Source organism: Protopterus annectens, chromosome 9.part0 (genome assembly GCF_019279795.1).
Source record: "Protopterus annectens isolate FY-2018-M chromosome 9.part0, PAN1.0, whole genome shotgun sequence".
Taxonomy (NCBI): Eukaryota; Metazoa; Chordata; order Ceratodontiformes; family Protopteridae; genus Protopterus; species Protopterus annectens.
In genome coordinates, this window is record NC_056743.1 from 646268021 (window position 1) to 646287540 (window position 19520).

At 44.7% G+C, this 19520-nt stretch overlaps 1 protein-coding gene across 8 annotated transcripts in view; it reads right to left on the reverse strand.

The window, feature by feature from the left end:
• The window catches only part of DDAH2 (dimethylarginine dimethylaminohydrolase 2), a 385101-nt gene that overhangs the window by 167698 nt on the left and 197883 nt on the right, over nt 1-19520 (reverse strand). The window lies entirely within an intron of this gene.

The following is a 19520-nucleotide window of genomic DNA, read 5'->3' on the forward strand; positions in this document are numbered from 1 at the left end:
AAAAAAAATTACAACGTGTTGCATTTTTAATTTGGCTACCTTCACCCATTGTTTCCAAATCTGAATTATTCATACCAATACGGATGCCATCTGGGGTTCTACTTTCTCTTTTACAGCTGCTTCACCAGCTGCTAATCATAAGTCTGTGAAAGTCAGGGCGAAGGCTTGTTATTTGCTACCTACAATCCTGCAAGAACAATTTTGCCGATGTTCCATACTACAGTCATTTAGTTGACAACAGTATCTTTTTGCTGGAGTGGAATTTTTTTTTTACCTACCTGAGAAGCCCCCCCTCAATGCAACCAACATTTCCCCCAAAATTATGCGAGTGTTGAAACTACCATTTACCAATAGATTAAGGAAATACACCATTTATTGAACTATTTAACTGAATTCAATGCCTACAAATCAAGAATGTTCATACTAGTTCATCACGGACTGCTCTATGTTGCCGTCTCTAAACCAGAGTGCCGAAGACTCTCATTCACATTATAGTATAAAGTGACTGTAGAAGCTGCAAGTGTCCTCACTGCACCAGGTGTATTTATCCCAATGTATGTAACCCTAGGCTCATGCTGCTCTTCTCCTGGGGCAACTTCCTATTTAGCATGGTTATTGCAGCTCAGCTTTCCTGGTTTTGCTTCTACACTGTATGTGGCCAGCTAATTCTGTGATTTTTAGGGCCAGCTCATTCTATCAATTTAGGGGGACACATCTTAAAATCTCTCAGTCTACAGTTCTATTACACATATGGCTCTTCCCCCTTCTGGCACACCTGCTTTAACACACCATTTCTCCTACATCTCTCTACCTTCACAGACTATCACTACGCTTCCACCTCATACAATTCCACTCTTTCTGAATTAAGGCTTCCTACTGCTCTCAGTTACATTAGTCCCAAATACTTTTAAACTATCCTAGACCCCATTAATCTCACTCACCATCTTCCTTTCCATATACGGATCACATTCATAAAAATATAGTTTCCTCTGGCTCTGTTTCTACCTTTATTTTATGGGAACGGGGGGATATTAGGAGAATCTGCTCCTTACCACCTCCACAGCGTGCTATATTCAGCCACTGTCATCCCTCACAGCCACATTCACAAAGTACAGTTGTGTACACTTAACATAAATGTAGATGTTAGAGTGTATTCACTGTTGCAGTCATTACATTTGGGTTATCTGCTTGTAGGTTACCTTCAGTCGGCCTAATTAACAAAGTCTTGGGTCCTGCTTCGGTTGCTGTCCCTTCTTCCATGACGTCAGGGATATAAAACATGCAGCAGACGCCATTACATCAGTTTTTCTTGCCCCAGAGGTCAGGTGCCCCCCTAATGGGAAGCTTTTAAATATAAAAAGTACAAAGAAATACCTCCAACAAAAAAGCAAATACACCAAAAAGGCTTTTAAGCATAGTAAAGGAAAGTAGAGATATAGTCAAAAGAAGTTAGGGGACGGGAGGGTAACCAGGACTGCAACAGTGAATACACTCAAACATCTATATTTATAGTAAGTGTACAAAAGTGTACTATGTTCTTCGTGTTTCACTGTTGCAGTCATTACATTTGGGTAGATTCCCAAAGCTATGGTTGGGAGGAATTTAGATAGCATTAGGGCCAGCTATAAGGTCCTGCAAAACTGCAGTGGCAAAGCCAGCTTTGGATTTAGAGAAATTTGGCAAATGATAATGCATGGTGAAAGTACGTACAGAACTCCAGGTAGCAGCGTTTAGGATGTCCCTGGTAGGGACACCTCTGAGAAAGGCTGTAGAGGTAGATGAAGCCCTGGTGGAGTGAAGTCTGATCCCCTGGGGGATAGGTTTTCCATGGTGCTTATCGCAGAAATGAATGCAATGGCTTATCCATTTAAAAATGGTTTGCTTTGAAATATCCTTCCCCTCTGCCCCTGCAGCCAATGCCACCAGCAGTTAAGATTTCCTTTGAGGTTTAGACCTGTCCAAGTAGAATCTAAGTTGTCTGTGCACATCTAAGGAATGCAGTATCCCTTCCCCTTTATTCTGTGTATTAGGAAAGAAGGTTGGCAAATGAATGGACTGATTAAGAGCCACACTGGATACCACCCTGGGCATTCTGAGGGACACACTGTCCACATGAAAGATGATGAAAGGCTCCACTGCCATAAGGGCCTGTAATTCAGATACCCTTCTAGCTGAAGAGATTGCTAAAAGGAAAGCTGTTTTCCAAGAAAGAAATTGTAAGTCTGCAGTAGCAGCTGGCACGAAAGGAGATAGAGTGAGTTTCTCCAAGATAAAGTTAAGTTCCCTGGCTGGGGTTGGACCTCTCCTGGGTGGTCTCAAATTTTTGGCCCCTCTGAGGAACTGCTTGAGCAGTGGATAAGAGAAGAGGGGAGTGTTATGAGCTGAAATGGCGAAGGCGTGGATTTTAATGGAGGAAAAAGACAGGCCCTTGTGAAGCATCTCAGTTAAGTAATGTAAAATTTGAGGTAAGTTGAGCGCTGCTGTGCTCATCCCTTGAGACTGGCTCCAGGCACAGAATCTTTTCCATTTTTCAGCATAAGATTTTCTAGTACTAGGCCTCCTTGCCTCTAAAATGATATCCATCACAGGTTTGCTGAGTGATGGTAAAGGAGAGATTAAGTAATTAGCCAGGCTGCAAGGTTCAGCGTTAGAAGCCGAGGGTGCAGAATCTGGTTCTCCTGCTGAGACAGCAGGGAATGAGTCTGAGGCAGGTGCCATGGAGATAACCGTGACACACTGCATAGGAGGGGGTACCAGTGTTGGCGCGGCCAGTCTGGAGCAATCAAAATCATCCTTGGTCTGTCCTGTTTGATGTTTAGTAGTACTTTGGAGAGCAGAGGCAGAGGGGGGGGGAAGGCATAGACCGATAGGTTTTTCCAGCTGAAGGACAGAGTATCCACTTTCCAGGCTTGTTTGCGGGGAGTCCTTGTGCAAAATTTGTCCAATTGATAGTTCTGGGGAGAGGCAAACAGGTCTATTATGTGGGCTCCCCCATTTGCTTGTCAACATGTTGAAAATCCTTGGTTCCAGTTTCCACTCGTGTCCTGGAAGAATGTGGCCCTTGAAGGCTGTCAGAGCATTCTGTACAGCTAACATTTCTTTTTGATTGATATGCAGGTGCAGGTGCATTGACTTGGGTTCCATTTGCCCTGAATGCACTTCCCTGCCAGGTGAGCCCCCCATGCATAGTCTGATGCGTCTGTTAGGGTTTGGGCAGCAGGGGGTGGTGTGAAAGGTAGTCCCTTGTTTTGGTGGCAGGCCTCTGCCCACCAAAGGAACTCTAGGCATAGGCAAGGTATGACAAGAAAGTACAGTTGTGTACCTACCATAAATGTAGATGTTCGGGTGTATTCACTGTTGCAGTCATTACACTTGGGTTATCCGCCGGCAGGCTACCCGCAGTCGGCCCGAGTTCCAAAGTCTTGGTCTGGCGTCGGTTGCTGTCGCCTCTTCCCTGACGTCAGTGTGCCAGGGGTATAACAGATGCCATTTTCTTCAGTTTTTCTTGCCCCAGATGCCATTTTCTTCAGTTTTTCTTGCCCCAGATGTCAGGTGCCCCCAGATAGGAAGGCTGGAAAAATAAAATTATGCCAAAAAGCATGCATGAACTAATATAAACATGTCCTTCATTTACAAGCAAATACACCACACAGGTTGTATAGAGTTGAGAAGTACAGAGAAGTCCCAGCAAAGTAAAGGGGGATGGTGGGTAACCTGGACTGCAACAGTGAATACACTAACATCTACATTTATGGTGGGTACACAACTGTACTATGTTCATCGTGTTTCACCGTTGCAATCATTACACTTGGGTTGAATCCCAAAGGTTGGGCGGTTGGGTCTAAATAGGATTTGGAGAGGCTACCAGGCCCTGCAGGACTGCAGTGGCAAAGCCTGCTCTGGATTTGGAGTAGAGAGGTAAGTAGTAGTGCTTGGTGAAAGTGTGCACTGAGCTCTAGGTTGCAGCTTCTAAAATGTCTTTGGTTGGTACTCTGAGAAAGGCTGTTGAAGTGGCTGTTGCTCTGGTAGAATGTGCCTAATGACCTTAGGCACTGATTTGCCATGTTGTGCTTAACAGAAGCGGATGCAGTGTCCTATCCATTTTGAAATGGTCTGCTTTGTGATAGGTTTTCCTTGTGATCCTGAAGCATAGGCTACAAACAGTTGCTCAAGTTTTTCTGAAAGTTTTTGTTTTGTCCAGGTAGAATCGTAGCTGTCTGTGTATATCCAAAGCATGCAGAAGTCTCTCCCCTTTATTCTGGGGATTTGGGTAGAAAGTTGGTAAATGAATGGTTTGGTTCAGGGCCACAGTGGAAACTACTTTTGGCATGAATGTTGGGTTTGTCCTGAGAGAAACCCTGTCCTGGTGAAAAATGATGAAAAGTTCCACGGCCATTAATGTCCAACTCTGATACTCTTCTTGCTGAAGTTATTGCTAGGAGCAGAGCAGTTTTCCATAAGAATTTTATATTAGCTGTGTTGGCTGGTTCAAAAGGAGGCAGTGTGAGTTTTTCTAAAACAAAATTGAGATCCCAAGTTGGTACTGGTGCTCTCCTTGGGGGTATTATGTGTTTTGCCCCTCTGAGGTACTGTCTTAGTAGAGGATGTGAAAAAATAGAAGGTACCGTATTGTAATGAGCTGAAATGGCAAAGGCATGGATTTTAATTGATGAGAAAGATAGGCCTTTGTCCAGCATCTCAGTTAAGTATTGTAAAATCTAAGGTATATTTGGAACAAGTGGGTCGAGCCCTTGTGCCTGGTTCCAAGCACAGAATCTCTTCCATTTTTCTGCATAAGATTTCCTAGTGCTGGGCCTCCTGGCTTCTAAAATGACATCCATAACAGCTTTAGAGAGAGGTGCAGTCTGAGTGGCTACATTATCTGCCATGCTGCCAGATTTAAGGTTCTGAGTTGACTGTGCAGAATCTGATTGTTTTGTTGAGTCAGAAGATGAGGAATTTGAGGTAAAGGCCAAGCTGGGCCCTGAGACCAGCTCTTTAGGATTGGGTACCAGTGCTGGCGTGGCCAGTCTGGGGCAATCAGGATAATTTTCGGCCTTTCTTGTCTGACTTTTAGGAGCACTTTGGTAAGAAGAGGCATTGGTGGGAAGGCATAGACGGTCAGAGCTTTCCAGCTGAATGAGAGACCATCCACTTTCCATGCTCGAGTGTGAAGTTCTTGTGCAGAATTTCTATAGTTGGCAATTGTGAGGGGAGGCAAAAAGTTCTATGTCTGGGTGTCCCCATTTCCTTATCATGCTGAACACCCGTGGATTCAGTTTCCATTCGTGAGGGTCCATGAGATTTCTGCTTAGTTCGTCTGCCAGTGTAATTTTTGTTCCTGGCAGGAATTGTGCCTGCAGATGTACCCGATAGGTTAGTGCTGTGTTCCACAGGTCATGGCTTGCCTGCATAGGGGGTAGGAATGTGTGCCCCCTTGCTTATGTACCACATAACTGTGGTATTGTCTGTCTTTATTAGTAGTTGTCCTGGATGTAGTAGGTCCTTGACAGCTGTCAGGGCATTTTGTACTGCTAGCATCTCTTTCTGATTGATGTGAAGATGCATTTGTTCCTTAGGCCACGTGCCCTGAATACATTTCCCTGCCATATGTGCCCCCGGGCATAATCCGATGCATCCGTTGTTATTGTCTGTCTGGCTGTGGGTAAGGTGAAAGGCTGTCCCTTGTTGTGGTGACAGGCCTGTGACCACCATCGAAACTCCTGTTGTAGGCAAGGAATTAAAAGTTATGTTTGTCTCCAGGCTGTGACAATGTTGAGTCCAAACACTTTTTAGATACCATTGTAGTTTCCTCATATGCAGTCTTGCATATGGAATTAGTAGAATGCAGGATGCCATGAAGCCCAGGGCCTGCACAATTTTTCTTGCAGGGAGCTGGGTCTTGTTGCCATCAGTTGAAAGTACTGAGTCAGTTGCCTTTGTCTGGCGTGAGATAAGCCATCTGGGCAGTTGTATTTAAGCTTGCACCCAGGAATATTATCTCGAGAGGGCACTAGTTTTGATTTCTTTTCGTTTACTGTGTACCCTAGGCAAACTAGTCATCTTTTTACAAACGCCACATGGTTTAGTAGAACTTCCTTGCTCTCTGCTTGAATAAGGCAGTCGTCCAAAGTAGGGATATATTTGAATTCCTTTTTGTCCGCAAAATGAAATTACTGGTGCCAGGCATTTTGTGAAGACCCTGGGTGCAGTAGATAAGCCAAAGGGCAGTGCAGAGAATTGGTAATGCATTGATCCGGCTATAAATCTGAGGTATCTTCTGCAAGTTTGTCTGATTGGGACATGCAGGTATGCCTCCTTGAGGTCCAAAGTAACTATCCAAGCCTTCTTGCCCAGCATGGGTAGAAGCTGCTGTAGTGTTAACATTTTGAATTTTGGAACATCCAGGAAAGTATTTAGGATTGACAGGTCCAGTATTGGTCTCCAGACTTTGTCCTTTCTGGGTACTACGAAAATCCTTGCCCCTGTTCTTGCTGTGGCACTCTGAATAGCTCCCATGTCCATGAGAGCAGCAATCTGTTTTTGCGCCTCTGCCCATTGGTTTTGTGGCAGGTCTGGCATACCTCTTGATTCTCGAAGTGTGTGAAAGTGGAACCTGTAACCTTGAGAAACAATATTCAGTACCCATTTGTCTTGGGTGATTATGTGCCAATTTTTTTGAGAAAAGTGCTAGCTTTCCCCCTAGGGGTGCTGCCAAAAGGAAATTGCTTGGCATCTGTAGAGGGAAGTCATTGGGACCGTTTCCTATACGGTTGTGATTTGTCTGCCCCTTCTTTGGGGGCTGAAGCACCCCATTGTTTAGGTCTGTAGGAGCCTTGGGGCTGAGATCTGCCTCTTGGGCATCTGTATCTGCCTCTTTGTGGCCTGTCTGACACTGGAAAGGACCAATTTTTTGAAGGCCAGTTTCTGCTAAACCTGGGTGGTTGAACCTGCAAAAAAATCCTTTACTGTCGGCATTGATTTTGCTTTTTCCTCAATTTTCTTTAACATCTCTTCTGCCTTAATACCAAACAAAGTATCATGGTGTAGTGGAGCATCCAATAATTTAACTTTTACATGGTCAGGTAAACTGTTCTTTCAACCAAATATGCCTTCGAATAACAGAGCCTGTAACTGCGGCTCTACAAGAAGCCTCTAATGAATCAAAACCACATTGTAAAGTATGCTTTCCCACTTGTTCAGCTGCATGCAATAAATCCTGCATTTCCTTATGGTCATGACTTAGAGATTGAAACCATTTTCTGCTTTAACAATGACATGAGATACTGTTGATATTTAAGCATGTGAAACTGGCAATTTAAAGCCCTTACAGCTAAAGTAGCAGAAGTGTAAACTTTTTTCCCCCCTCTGTCCAGAGCTCTGGAATCTCTATCAGAGGGGGCAGGATTTTTAGCAGTGGAAGCCTTAACCCCTTTAGGACCCTGAGAAATTGTTTCTGGATCTGCAGCAGGGTTTTTGTATAGAAATTTATGAGAGTCAGGGACCCTGTAGTACCTGTCTGGCTTGACTGGTGCAGGGGGTAAGAATCAGGAGTCAGACTGGATTCAGAAAAAACATCAACAATATCCAGCACAGGGGGAATAGCCAGGGGTCTGTGCTGGGGCAATAAAAGAAAGTCTCTGAGCCTTTTCCTAGATTCTGAATAATCCTGGCTCTCCCAATGGAAATGCTCCCTCATGGTGTGCAGGGTTTCACCAAAAGAATAATCCTCAGGCGGAGAGGCTGAAGGTATGGACTCTTCTACATCAGAGTCCTCATAGGGAGGCAGAGAGTATCCCTGGTCAGAAGAGGAATCAAAGGAAATGGAAACCTGGTCAGAGGAATCAGTCTGTCTTGCCTAGGCCTTTTGTCAGGAGGGGGATGGGAACCCTACATCAGAGTCCTCATAGGGAGGGAGAGAGTATCCCTGGTCAGAAGAGGAATCAGAGGAAATGGAAACCTGGTCAGAGGAATCATAGTCTGTCTTGCCTAGGCCTTTTGTCAGGAGGGGGATAGGAACCCCCGATTAAAGTAATTAGGTCTTCGGCCATTTTAAGCATCTATTTCTTTGGCATGGATGACAGTTCAGTAGAATGCTGTACTTGTTTCTTTGTCTTTAATGGTGTTTTTAACTTTGCCTTGGCTGTTGTAGTGGGCTTAATTGTAAGTTGTGAAGGTCTGAAAACACCCTCAGAAGCAGATGCCCTGCTCAGCGGCTCCAGACCCATCTGAGGGAATAGTGTCCGTAGGCCCACTACCTTGAATTTCCACAGGCCTCGGTGTCTCCACATGGCTGTCATCTAGGGCCTGTGGCTCTGAGGTAGCGGGTGTCAGGGGCTGTGAAAGTGCCTCACTGAGAACCGGCAACTTGCCTAGAAGAGGCTTTGTCTGTTCTGGACCTCGGATGCCTGTCCTTTTCTTTGTCTTTGCGTTTTTTATATATTCCGGTTGTCGGTTGTTCCGACGGTATTATGTAATTAAACCTACAGCCAAAATAATGTAAAGCAAAATCAAACAGACGTTTAATAGTGCGTTTGTTGAATCTAGCACAAAACCGACAGCTAGTAACGTCGTGGTCAGGGCCTAGGCAAGGAATACAGTAAGAGTGAAAGCCCTTATGATGTATTTGCTTCCCACAAGAAATACAATTAACTTTTTCTGACATTGGTCTGGAGCAAGAAAAAGTTTCCCCAACGGGGTACTTAGCTTTATTGAATACTTCGGTTCTGAAACTCAATTTTGAAAATCTCAGGAGTCGGCCGACCGTCACTTACGAGCTGCTTTTGCTTCGGGCACCGCGCGGCAAGAAAGACTGAAGAAAATGGCGTTGGTTGCATCTTTTATACCCCTGGCACACTGACGTCAGAGAAGAAGCGACAGCAACCGACGCCGGACCAAGACTTTGCAACTCGGGCCGACTGCGGGTAGCCTGCCGGCAGATAACCCAAGTGTAATGACTGCAAAGGTGAAACACTATGAACATTCATCGTTTCTAGATCTTGAGAATGTTGACACCATAGGCTTTTTAGATACCACTGTAGTTTCCTCATATGCAGTCTTGCATATGGAATTTGAAGAATGCAGGAGGCCATGATCCCCAAGGCTTGCAGTATTTGTCTTGCAGATATAGCAGGATTTTTGTGGCCACTTGTTTGAAGTAGGTTGTCAAATGAATTTGTTTCTCTGGTGGGAGGTAAGCCATCTGGGAAGTTGTATTCAAGCTTGCTCCCAGGAATATAATTTGTTGACAGGGTACCAGGTGTGATTTATTTTCGTTTATGGTGGACCCCAGACAAGTTAGAACCCGTTGTACAAAGGCCAGATGATTCAAAAGTATGTTCTGGCTTTCTGCCTGAATTAGACAATCGTCCAGGTATGGGTATATATTTGAATATTTCTTTGCCTGCAAAATGCAATAACTGGAGCCAGGCACTTTGTGAATACCCTGGGCGCAGTAGATAAGCCAAAGGGCAGTGCAGAGAATTCATAGTGCATGTAGCCTGCTTTGAAGCGTAGGTATATTCTGCAAGATTCCCCGATTGGGATGTGCAGGTATGCTTCTTTTAAAATCTAGTGTTGCCAACCAGGCATCTTTGCCTAGCATAGGAAGTAATTGGTGAAGAGTCAGCATCTTGAATTTTGGAATCTCCAAAAAGGTGTTTAGAGTAGACAGATCCAGGACAGGACGCCATGAATCGTCTTTCCTGGGTACCAGGAAAAGTCTCAAGTAGAAACCTTGTCCCTTTTCCTCTTCTGGTACCAGCTGAATAGCCCCCATGCTTAAGAAAGAAAAGTACTTGTTTTTGGGCCTCTGTCCACTGATTTGGGGGTAGGTCCAGCCACCCGCTTGGTGTTGGCAATGTGTGGAAGTGAAATCTGTATCCCTGGGACACTATATTTAAAATCCATTTGCCCTGGGTAATGAGTTCCCAATTCTTTGTATGAAGTGCAATCTTTCCCCCCAAAGGGGCAGTCAGTTGATAAGTGCTTGGAAATTTTAAAAGGAAGTCAATGAGACAGTTTACCATAGGGGGAAGTCTTATTCCCAGATTTGAAAGTGGAGGCCCCCCACTGCTTAGCTGTCCCTTGGGACTGAAACCTGGGTTTTTTGCTGTGTCTGGGTTTGGCTTGAGAAGACCTGGAAGGGGCTGGAAAGGACCAATTCTTAGAAGGCCACTGCCTACTAAATCTAGGAGGCTAAACTTGTAAAAAATCTTTAACAGTTTGCATAGATTTAGCTTTATCTTCCATCTTTTAAGAACTTCCTCAGCCTTGTTGCCAATAAGGCAGTCCTGATTTAAAGGAGCATCCAACAATTTAGCTTTAACATGATCAGGTAAAGATTGCTCCTTAAGCCAAACATGCCTTCTGAGCACAGACCCAGTAACAGCAGCCCTGCAAGAGGCCTCTAATGAATCAAAACCACACTGCAAAGTAGGTTTTCCAACTTGTTCAGCAGAATGTATTAAATCCTGTAATTCTTTATTTTCCAGAGAGTCAGGAATCAACATCATTTTCTGTTTAAGCAGTCCAATAACATGTTGCTGATTAACATATGAAACTGGCAGTTTAAAGCCCTAATGGCCAAGGTTGCAGAAATGTAAACAGTCTTACCCCATCTATCCAGCGCCCTGGAGTCTCTATCAGAAGGGGTAGGATTTTTAGCAGTAGAAGCATTAATGCCCTTGGGCCCCTGCAATAGTCTCTGGATCTGCCAATAGGATTTTTAAAAAGGAACTTGTGGGACTCAGGGACCCTGTAGTATCGGTCAGGTTTTTCTGGAAGCAGGAGGCAGGGAATCTGGGGCAAAACTAGATTCCGAAAAAGCATCATCAGCAATGTCTAGTACAGGAGGAATAGCTAAAGGCCTATATGTTGAGGTAGAAGGAAATCCCCAAGCCTCTTTTTTGAATCAGAAAAATCCTGGCTTTCCCAATGGAAATTCTCCCTTAGAGTATGTAAGGTTTCCCCAAAAGAAAAATTCTCAGGAGGGGAAGCAGAGAGAATGGAGTCCTCTGCATCAGAATCTTCATAAGTACATAAGGGCAAATCCAGAACATCAGAAGAATCAGAAAAAACAGAATCCTGATCAGAAGATTTATAATCAACTTCAGTCCTAGGCCTCTCTGAAGGGGGGGAGGGGTTGTCTACACTGATTAGAGTTATTACATCTTCAGCCATTCTTATTTGTTTTTTAGGCATAGAGGCCTGAGGTATGTGGCCTGGGTGTCAGTTTTTTAGGCACAGATCAAGATTTAGGCCTAAGTAAAGAAGGAGGAGTTGGTTTAATATGCAAGTCTGTAAGCCTGAATACACCCTCAGAAGCCAGTGCCTGCACAGTGGCTCCGGACCCATCCAAGGTAGAGACATCCACGGGTTCCATAGTTGAAGCATCTCGCGGCATACCGGACTCGGAATGGGTCTCAGTAGAGGCCTGCGAAAGCGTTTCACTGAGTACCGGCGAACTGGCGACTGGCTTAGAAGCATCGTCGGCAGTTTTGGACCTCAGCGGCCTGGCTCTGTCTTTATCTTTGCATTTTTTCGGAATTCTGGTAGTCGGATGGCTAAGAGGCGACATTTCTGGATAAGAACAGAAATATTTAGAGGCGAAAATATACCGACGACGGATAGTGCGCTATTAAATAAAGCACAAAACCGACAGCAAGGTATGTCGTGGTAAGGGCCTAGGCAAGGAATACAGTACGAATGAAAATCTTTGAGGTATTTGCTTTCCACAAGTAATGCAATTAACAACGACATCGGTAAGGAGCAAGAAAAAGTTTTCCCAACTGGGTACTTAGCTTTAGTTGAAGACTTCGGTTCTGAAACTCGAAAACGAAGATTTCAGGAGTCAGCCGACCGGCATTTGCAAACTGCTTCTGCTCTGGGCACCGCACTGCAAGAAAAACTGATGTAATGGTGTTGGCTGCATGTTTTATACCCCTGACGTCATGGAAGAAGGGACAGCAACCGACGCAGGACCCAAGACGACGTTAATCAGGCCAGCTGAGGGCTACCTGTAAGCAGATAACCCAAATGTAGTGACTGCAACAGTGAAACACTAAGAACATCAACCCCTTCTCAATCATTCAAAATCAATCGAGAATAACTATCGTCATTCAACCACATGCACCATAAGTGCGCAGCTGAATGAAATTACATTCCTCCAGGATCAACATTTATCAGCAACAGCCACACATATAACACAAATGAAACTCTACAAACAAGCAAAAACCATAAAACAGAACAAGCTGAACGACAGTGCCAAAGCCTCAACCGCAGCAATCAAACTGCAGCACCAACCACATTCCAGTGCCAAAAGCCTCAACCACAGCAATCAAACTGCAGCACCAACCACATTCCAGTCCAAGTCCAACTGCAGGCACAGAAACATCAGCTGCTACATCTCCGCCATCCACTCATTCACAAACTTTCTCCTGTCCACTGAGGAACCACAATCTCCATACCAGAAACCAGCTCTCCATACCAAACCACAGATGTACCTCTGCAGCCAACTGCAGGCCCCACAGTCATGACCACACCACAATCTTGTCCTCCTCACCCTCAGTTCACCGGCACAGCTCCAAAAACTGTCCACACTCCACACGTCCATTCTGGACCGACCAGACGAACAGAGCCACATCGACAATACAGGTAAGTACAACATCAAAAACGCAATTGTACAACGGGAGCCGGAGAGGTCGCTGCCATCATGGCACCACCATCTTCCATTTACTCTGTTTACTCTCTAAGGATAATGCCAAAAAAGCATCTCCTCAAAGTTTTTATGACCACCAAACGTTAACTCTCCAACCTTGTAAGGAAAAGTACAGTTTTGTACCTACCATAAATGTAGATGTTCGAAGATCCACATTGCTGCAGTCCTTACACTTGGGTAGTCCGCTGTCCTCGGTCGGCCCGAATATCAAAGTATAAGGCTGACGTCGGTCAAGGCGCATTTGACTGACATCAGGACGTCAGGGTACAAATGCGCATGACCGACGTCATATCCTCAGTCTTTTCTTGCCCCAGATGTCAGAAGACCCTAAAAATAAAGGTCAAAACCAAAAGACAGCAAACAAACAACCAACCATCCTAGCACTAAAAATATGTACAATATATACAATATACACCCTATTGACAACCCAACCCACACAACCGCCTCTAACTACAGAGGGAAGGAGGGAGGTAATTGACTGCAGCAATGTGGATCTTCGAACATCTACATTTATGGTAGGTACAAAACTGTACTATGTTCTTCATCTCACATTGCTGCAGTCCTTACACTTGGGTAGAATCCCAAAGCAGAGGTAAGGGAGGATGGCCAAATTATAAGGAAGCAGGAGCTGCCAAAATGCCCTGCAAAACAGCAGTGGCAAAACCAGCCCTGGATTTAGAGTAAAGTGGTAGGTGATAATGCCTAGAAAAAGTATGCACTGAACTCCAAGTAGCTGCCTCCAAAATATCCTTAGTTGCCACCCCCCTCAAAAAAGCTGTCGAAGTGGCAGTAGCCCTAGTGGAATGAGGCCTAATCCCAGCTAGAACTTCCTTGCCATGATGGGAATAACAGAAAGCAATGCAAAACCCAATCCACTTAGAAATAGTTTGTTTTGACACAGGCTTGCCCTGAGAACTCAAAGCAAAAGAAACAAATAACTGCTGAGACTGCCTGAACCCTTTAGTTCTGTCCAAATAATATCGCAACTGCCTGTGTACATCTAAAGTGTGCAAAATCTTTTCCCCTTTATTTTGGGATTTGCATAAAAGTAGGCAAATAAATAGTTTGGTTTAAAGCCACACTAGAAACCACTTCAGGCATAAAGGAAGGATTAGTACGTAAAGATACCCTATCCTTATGGAAAATTAAGAAAGGCTCAACCGCCATAAGGGCCTGCAACTCAGAAACCCTTCTTGCAGAGGTAATAGCCAACAAAAAGCAGTCTTCCATGATAAAAACTTTAATTCAGCAGTAGCTGCAGGCTCAGAAGGTTGTAGAGTGAGTTTCTGCAACACAAAATTGAGATCGCAAGCAGGAGTAGGAGCTCTTCGGGGGTCTTATATTCTTTGCCCCTCTAAGAAATTGCTTGAACAAAGGATGAGAAAACAATGGTGGGTCACAATCATAGTGAGCCGAAATTGCTGCAGCATGAACCTTAATAGAAGAGAAGGACAAACCTTTGTCCAGTAACTCAGTAAGATATTGAAGAGCCACACTTAAATTAGGCTCAGAAACATCAAAATCCTTTGCTGCACTCCAAAATAAAAATCTCTTCCATTTATCTGCGTACACTTTCCTTGTACTAGGCCTTCTAGCTTCCAAAATAACATTCAAAACTTGCTGTGGAAGTGGAGGCCCACTATGGTTCAAAACAGAATATGCCAGGCTGTTAGGTGCAGAGAGTGAAGCTTGACATTGAGCAAATGACTGTCCTCCTGAGACAACAGGTGTGGAATCGAAGGTAAAGGCCATGGAGGATTCCGTACCAGGCTTCTCAGTAATGGGTACCAATGCTGTCGAGGCCAATCTGGAGCTATCAAAATCATCCGTGGCTTGTCTTGTCTGGCCTTTAGTAGTACCTTTGGGAGGAGAGGCAGAGGCGGAAAGGCATACACATGAAGATTGCTCCAATTGAAAGAAAGAGCATCCACTTTCCAAGCTGTGGGATGAAACCTTTTTGTGCAAAACTTTGGCAGCTGGTGGTTTAGTGGAGAAGCGAACAGATCTATGTCTGGAGTTCCCCATGACACTGTCAATTTCTGAAATACATGAGGATCCAATTTCCACTCGTGGGGATCCATAATTTGTCTGCTCAACACATCTGCTAAGGAGTTCTGTGCTCCCGGCAGAAACCTTGCCTGAAGATTTAGCTGTAAACTGAGAGCAGTCTCCCACAAAATCATTGCTTGCCTGCATAGAGGATAAGAATGTGTTCCGCCTTGCTTGTTGATGTACCACATGACAGTTGTGTTGTCGGTTAGAATCAACACCTGCCCTGGAAGAAGTAAATCCTTGAAAGTTATTAATGCAAACTGGACTGCTAACATCTCTTTCAAGTTGATATGTAGATGTTGTAGTCTGGCAGGCCACTTGTCTTGTATCCACTTTCCATTCAGATGAGCTCCCTAAGCTTTGTCTGAGGCATCTGTCGTTAAAATCTGACTCGCCTCTGGCCGGGTCACAGAGTGTCCCTTGTTTAGGTGACATTCCTGAGCCCACCACAACAATTCCTTTTGAATGCAAGGTATTATTTGAATGACAGTGTCCAAATCCTGGCAGTGCTGTGTCCATACATTTTTGAGATACCATTGTAGCTTCCTCATATGCAGTTTGGCATTGGGAAGCACCAGAATACAAGATGCCATGAACCCCAAGGCTTGAAGGACTGTCCTTGCAGTCAGCCTGGACTGATGAGACAACTGATGAAAGTAAAGGGAAAGATTCTTTTGTTTGTCCGGGGTCAAAAGGCCATCCGGGATGCTGTCTTCTGCCTCACCCCCAGAACGCACATGTCCCGAGAGGATACTAGACTGGACTTTATTCCGTACACAGAATACCCCAGGCATCTTAGCACTGGTATCAGATAATACAAATGATGAAGAAGGTGGTAGTTTTCTTGAGCCAGAATCAGGCAATCGTCCAAATAAGGATAGATCTGTATTCCTTTTAACCTGAGGAAAGCTATCACTGGAGCCAGAACTTTCGTGAACACTCTGGGCAGTAGATAAGCCAAAGGGCAATGCAGAGAACTGATAATGAGAAGTCCCAGCTCGAAAACGCAGATACTTCCTGCAACTCAGTCTGATAGGAACATGAAGATAAGCCTCCTTGAGATCCAAAGTTACCATCCAATGATCTTTGCCCAGCAGAGGTAAAAGCTGCTGTAACGACAACATTTTGAACTTGGGAATGTCCAGATAAGTGTTGAGGATAGATAAGTCCAAAATTGGTCTCCACATGTTCCCTTTCTTTGGTACTAGGAACAGGCGAGAATAAACTCCTAGGCCCACTTCTGGCATAGGGACCGGCTGAATGGCCCCTATTTGGAGTAACAGAGAAATTTGCTTGTGAGCCTCTATCCTTTGCTGAGGAGGAACGTCTGGCATGCCTTTGAAAGGAGGCAAGGTATGGAAATAAAACCTGTAACCGTGGTGTATGATATCCAATACCCATCTGTCTTGGGTAATTAAACTCCAATTTTCTTTGAAAAGTGCCAACCTTCCTCCCAAAGGTGCTGCCAGACGAGAAGGCTCTGGCAGCTGAAAAGGTAGGTCATTGGGTCTGTTTACGAAAGGACTGACCCCTGCCCTCACCCGAAGACTGTGCAGGAGAACTCCCTGTTCTAGGCCTGAAAGAGCCCTGAGCTCTGCCCCTACCACGTCTAGACCTACCCCTAGACTGGGAATCATAAGAAGGATATGTCCACCCCTTAGTAGGCCAATTTCTACTAAACTTTGGCGGCTGAACCTGCAAAAAATCTTTAACAGTCTGCATAGACTTAGCCTTGTCTTCCATTTTCTTTAAAACTGCCTCAACAGGAGAACACATCAGATTGTAAAGGAGCATCTAAAATCCTTGTTTTAACATGATCAGACAAATTCTGATCCCTCAGCCAGGCGTGCCTGCGAAGAACTGACCCAGTGGCAGCCACCCTAGACGAGGCCTGTACAGCATCAAAACCACATTGCAAGGAATGCTTACCCACCTGTTCAGAAACATGTACTAAATCTTGTAACTCTTTACAATCAATACCTTCCGCCAGAGCATCAACCTTAGACTTCAAATGTGAAAGGAGATAGTTTTGGTATTTCAACATGTGAAACTGGCAATTCAAAGCCCTCATAGCTAGAGTGGAAGAAGTATAAACTTTCTTTCCCCATCTATCCAAAGCCCTGGCCTCTGTCTGTAGGAACCGGATTCTTGACAACAGAAGCCTTAACACCTTTAGGCCCCTGACTAACAGTTTCTGGGTCTGCCCTAGGACTCTTAAAAAGATACTTATGAGCTTCAGGCACCCTGTAATATCTATCCGGTTTAACAGGAGCAGGAGGCAAAGAATCAGGATTAAGAGAAGCCTCTGCAAAAACATCTTCCACCACATCCAAAACAGGAGGTATAGCCAAAGGCCTATGCTGGGGTAAAAACAAAAATTCCCTAAGCCTTTTCCTGGAATCAGAGAAGTCCTGACCTTCCCACTTAAAATGCTCCCTCATAGAATGAAGAGTTTCTGAAAAAGAAAAATCCTCAGGAGGAGAAGCAGAAGGAGTAGAATCATCCACATCAGAATCAGATTAAGGAGAATACTCCTGCAAGTCTTCAGCCGAAGACTCTGAAACATCAGAAGCCTGCTCAAAACTCCTAGCTCAGGCTCCACCCTAGGTCTCTTATCAGGAGGGCAAAGAACCCCTAATCAAAGTAATCAAATCTTCTGCCATTTTAAGCATATGCTTCTTGGGCACAGTTCCTGAAGAACTAGGGGTGACACCAACTGAAGCTAAACCTGGCCTGCCTCTGGGAGAAGCCTTGGAAACAGAAGGAGAGGGCCTAACCACCCTAGGAAGGGAGGGGAGTATAGTAACCTGAGAAGCCCCTTCAGCCTGACCTGCCTCCTGAGAGGCCACATCCTGCAATAACAAAGTCTCTCCCTGGGAACCCAAAGAAACCTCGGTGGAACCACCGCTCCACTAACACCTCTAAAGAACCGGCGTCCGGTACAGACGGTTCTTCTAGCCTAGGCTTAACTGCTTTGTCCTTGCGCTTCTTGAAGAAGCGGGCCGGAGCATCCGACGGCATTTTATAATTGCACCGCTTCCCAAAGACTAACCTGGCACAATCCAACCTTCTCTTTATAGTGCGTTATTGAATCTAGCACAAGAGCGACACCCAACAACGTCGTGCTCAGGCCCTAAACAAGGAATACACAAAGTATGATAGTCTCTATGCGGTATCTGTTTCCCACAAGAAATGCAATTATTCACTTTTTCTGACATCCGGTAAACCACTGAGGCAAGAAAAACAAAATATTCCCAACGGGTACTTAGCCAACTTTGACTCGGTCTGAAACTCCGAAATCGAAAAATCTCAGAACGCCAACCGGCACTTGCAATGCTGCTTTTGCATCGGACCATGCGGCAAAAAAGACTGAGGATATGACGTCGGTCATGCGCATTTGTACCCTGACGTCCTGATGTCAGTCAAATGCGCCTTGACCGACGTCAGCCTTATACTTTGATATTCGGGCCGACCGAGGACAGCGGACTACCCAAGTGTAAGGACTGCAGCAATGTGAGATGAAGAACATCTGGTTTCTCCACCATAGGCTCCTAAGAGCTGCATGTTAAATTCTGCAAGACAGCTACTACTGTTAAACGTCCATCTAACCCAGTCCCATACGTACAGTTTACTGACTGACACTACCAGCTCTGCCTAATTTAAAGCTCAGCCTCAGAGGCAGTATCTCTGGTCAAAGTATAAATCATATTTTGTGTCAAGAGACATGAGGCACTTTCACACTCTGCTCATTTCTTTTTACATCCAATAACCAGTTTCTTATTTTATGTTAGCCAAGTTTCAGACTCAACCCCAAGAAATAATTTTGTCACCGAACAACTCAAAGTGCATAAGCATGCTAGAAAACACACACACACACACACACACACACACACACACACACACACACACGTGTCCAAGTGCCATCTGGCAAGAGAACAGGTTTCAACAGTAATGCATGCTTTATAAAGTTATGCACTCACCATAATGTTCTATATTGTTGTCCATCTTGCCCTTCATTCTTACATGTGGGTTCGGAGCTGATCTTCAGCTCCGACTCGTCCAATTACAAAACCTCGAAGTCTCTAAGTTGGCCCATGGCAAGGTAGGTATCCTATAATGCAGTGGTATCAATCCTCAGATCTTGGTTGCTGGTAACTATAATAGAAAGTAGTTATACTGAACCCTCAGGTAAACGATAAAATAGTGAAAGGCCTCCAACATAAGGAAAGAGCAAAATTTCCTACCAGGTCCTCTAGGACTATATGGATGGGGGTAGGTGGGTGGGTTCATAAGAATGAAGGGCGAGATGGACAACAAACATAGAACATTATGGTGAGTACATAACTTCTTTATGTTCTGTAGTCCTATCCAGCCTTCACTCTTACATGTGGGACAGCATCCCAAGCACCTTTTTCCTCGGGTGGCTCACGGGAATACACTCTTGAGCACCGCTGAACCAAAGAAAGCTCTGTCCCTGGAGGCCAAATCAACTTTGTAATGAGTAATAAACGTATGTAGGCTTGCCCAAGTCGCGGCTGCACAAATGCTGTCCATTGAAATTCTGGCTTGAAAGGCAGTGGATGTTGCTACTGACCTGATCGAGTGACCTCCAACTTTGAAGGGAAGTTCCTTGTTATTGAAAGAGGTAAGTTATGCAATTAGAAAGCCAATTAGATAGTGTGATTTTAGAGACTGGTATACCCTTTCTTGCCTCCGAAAAGGATATGAATAACTGATACGACTTCCTGAA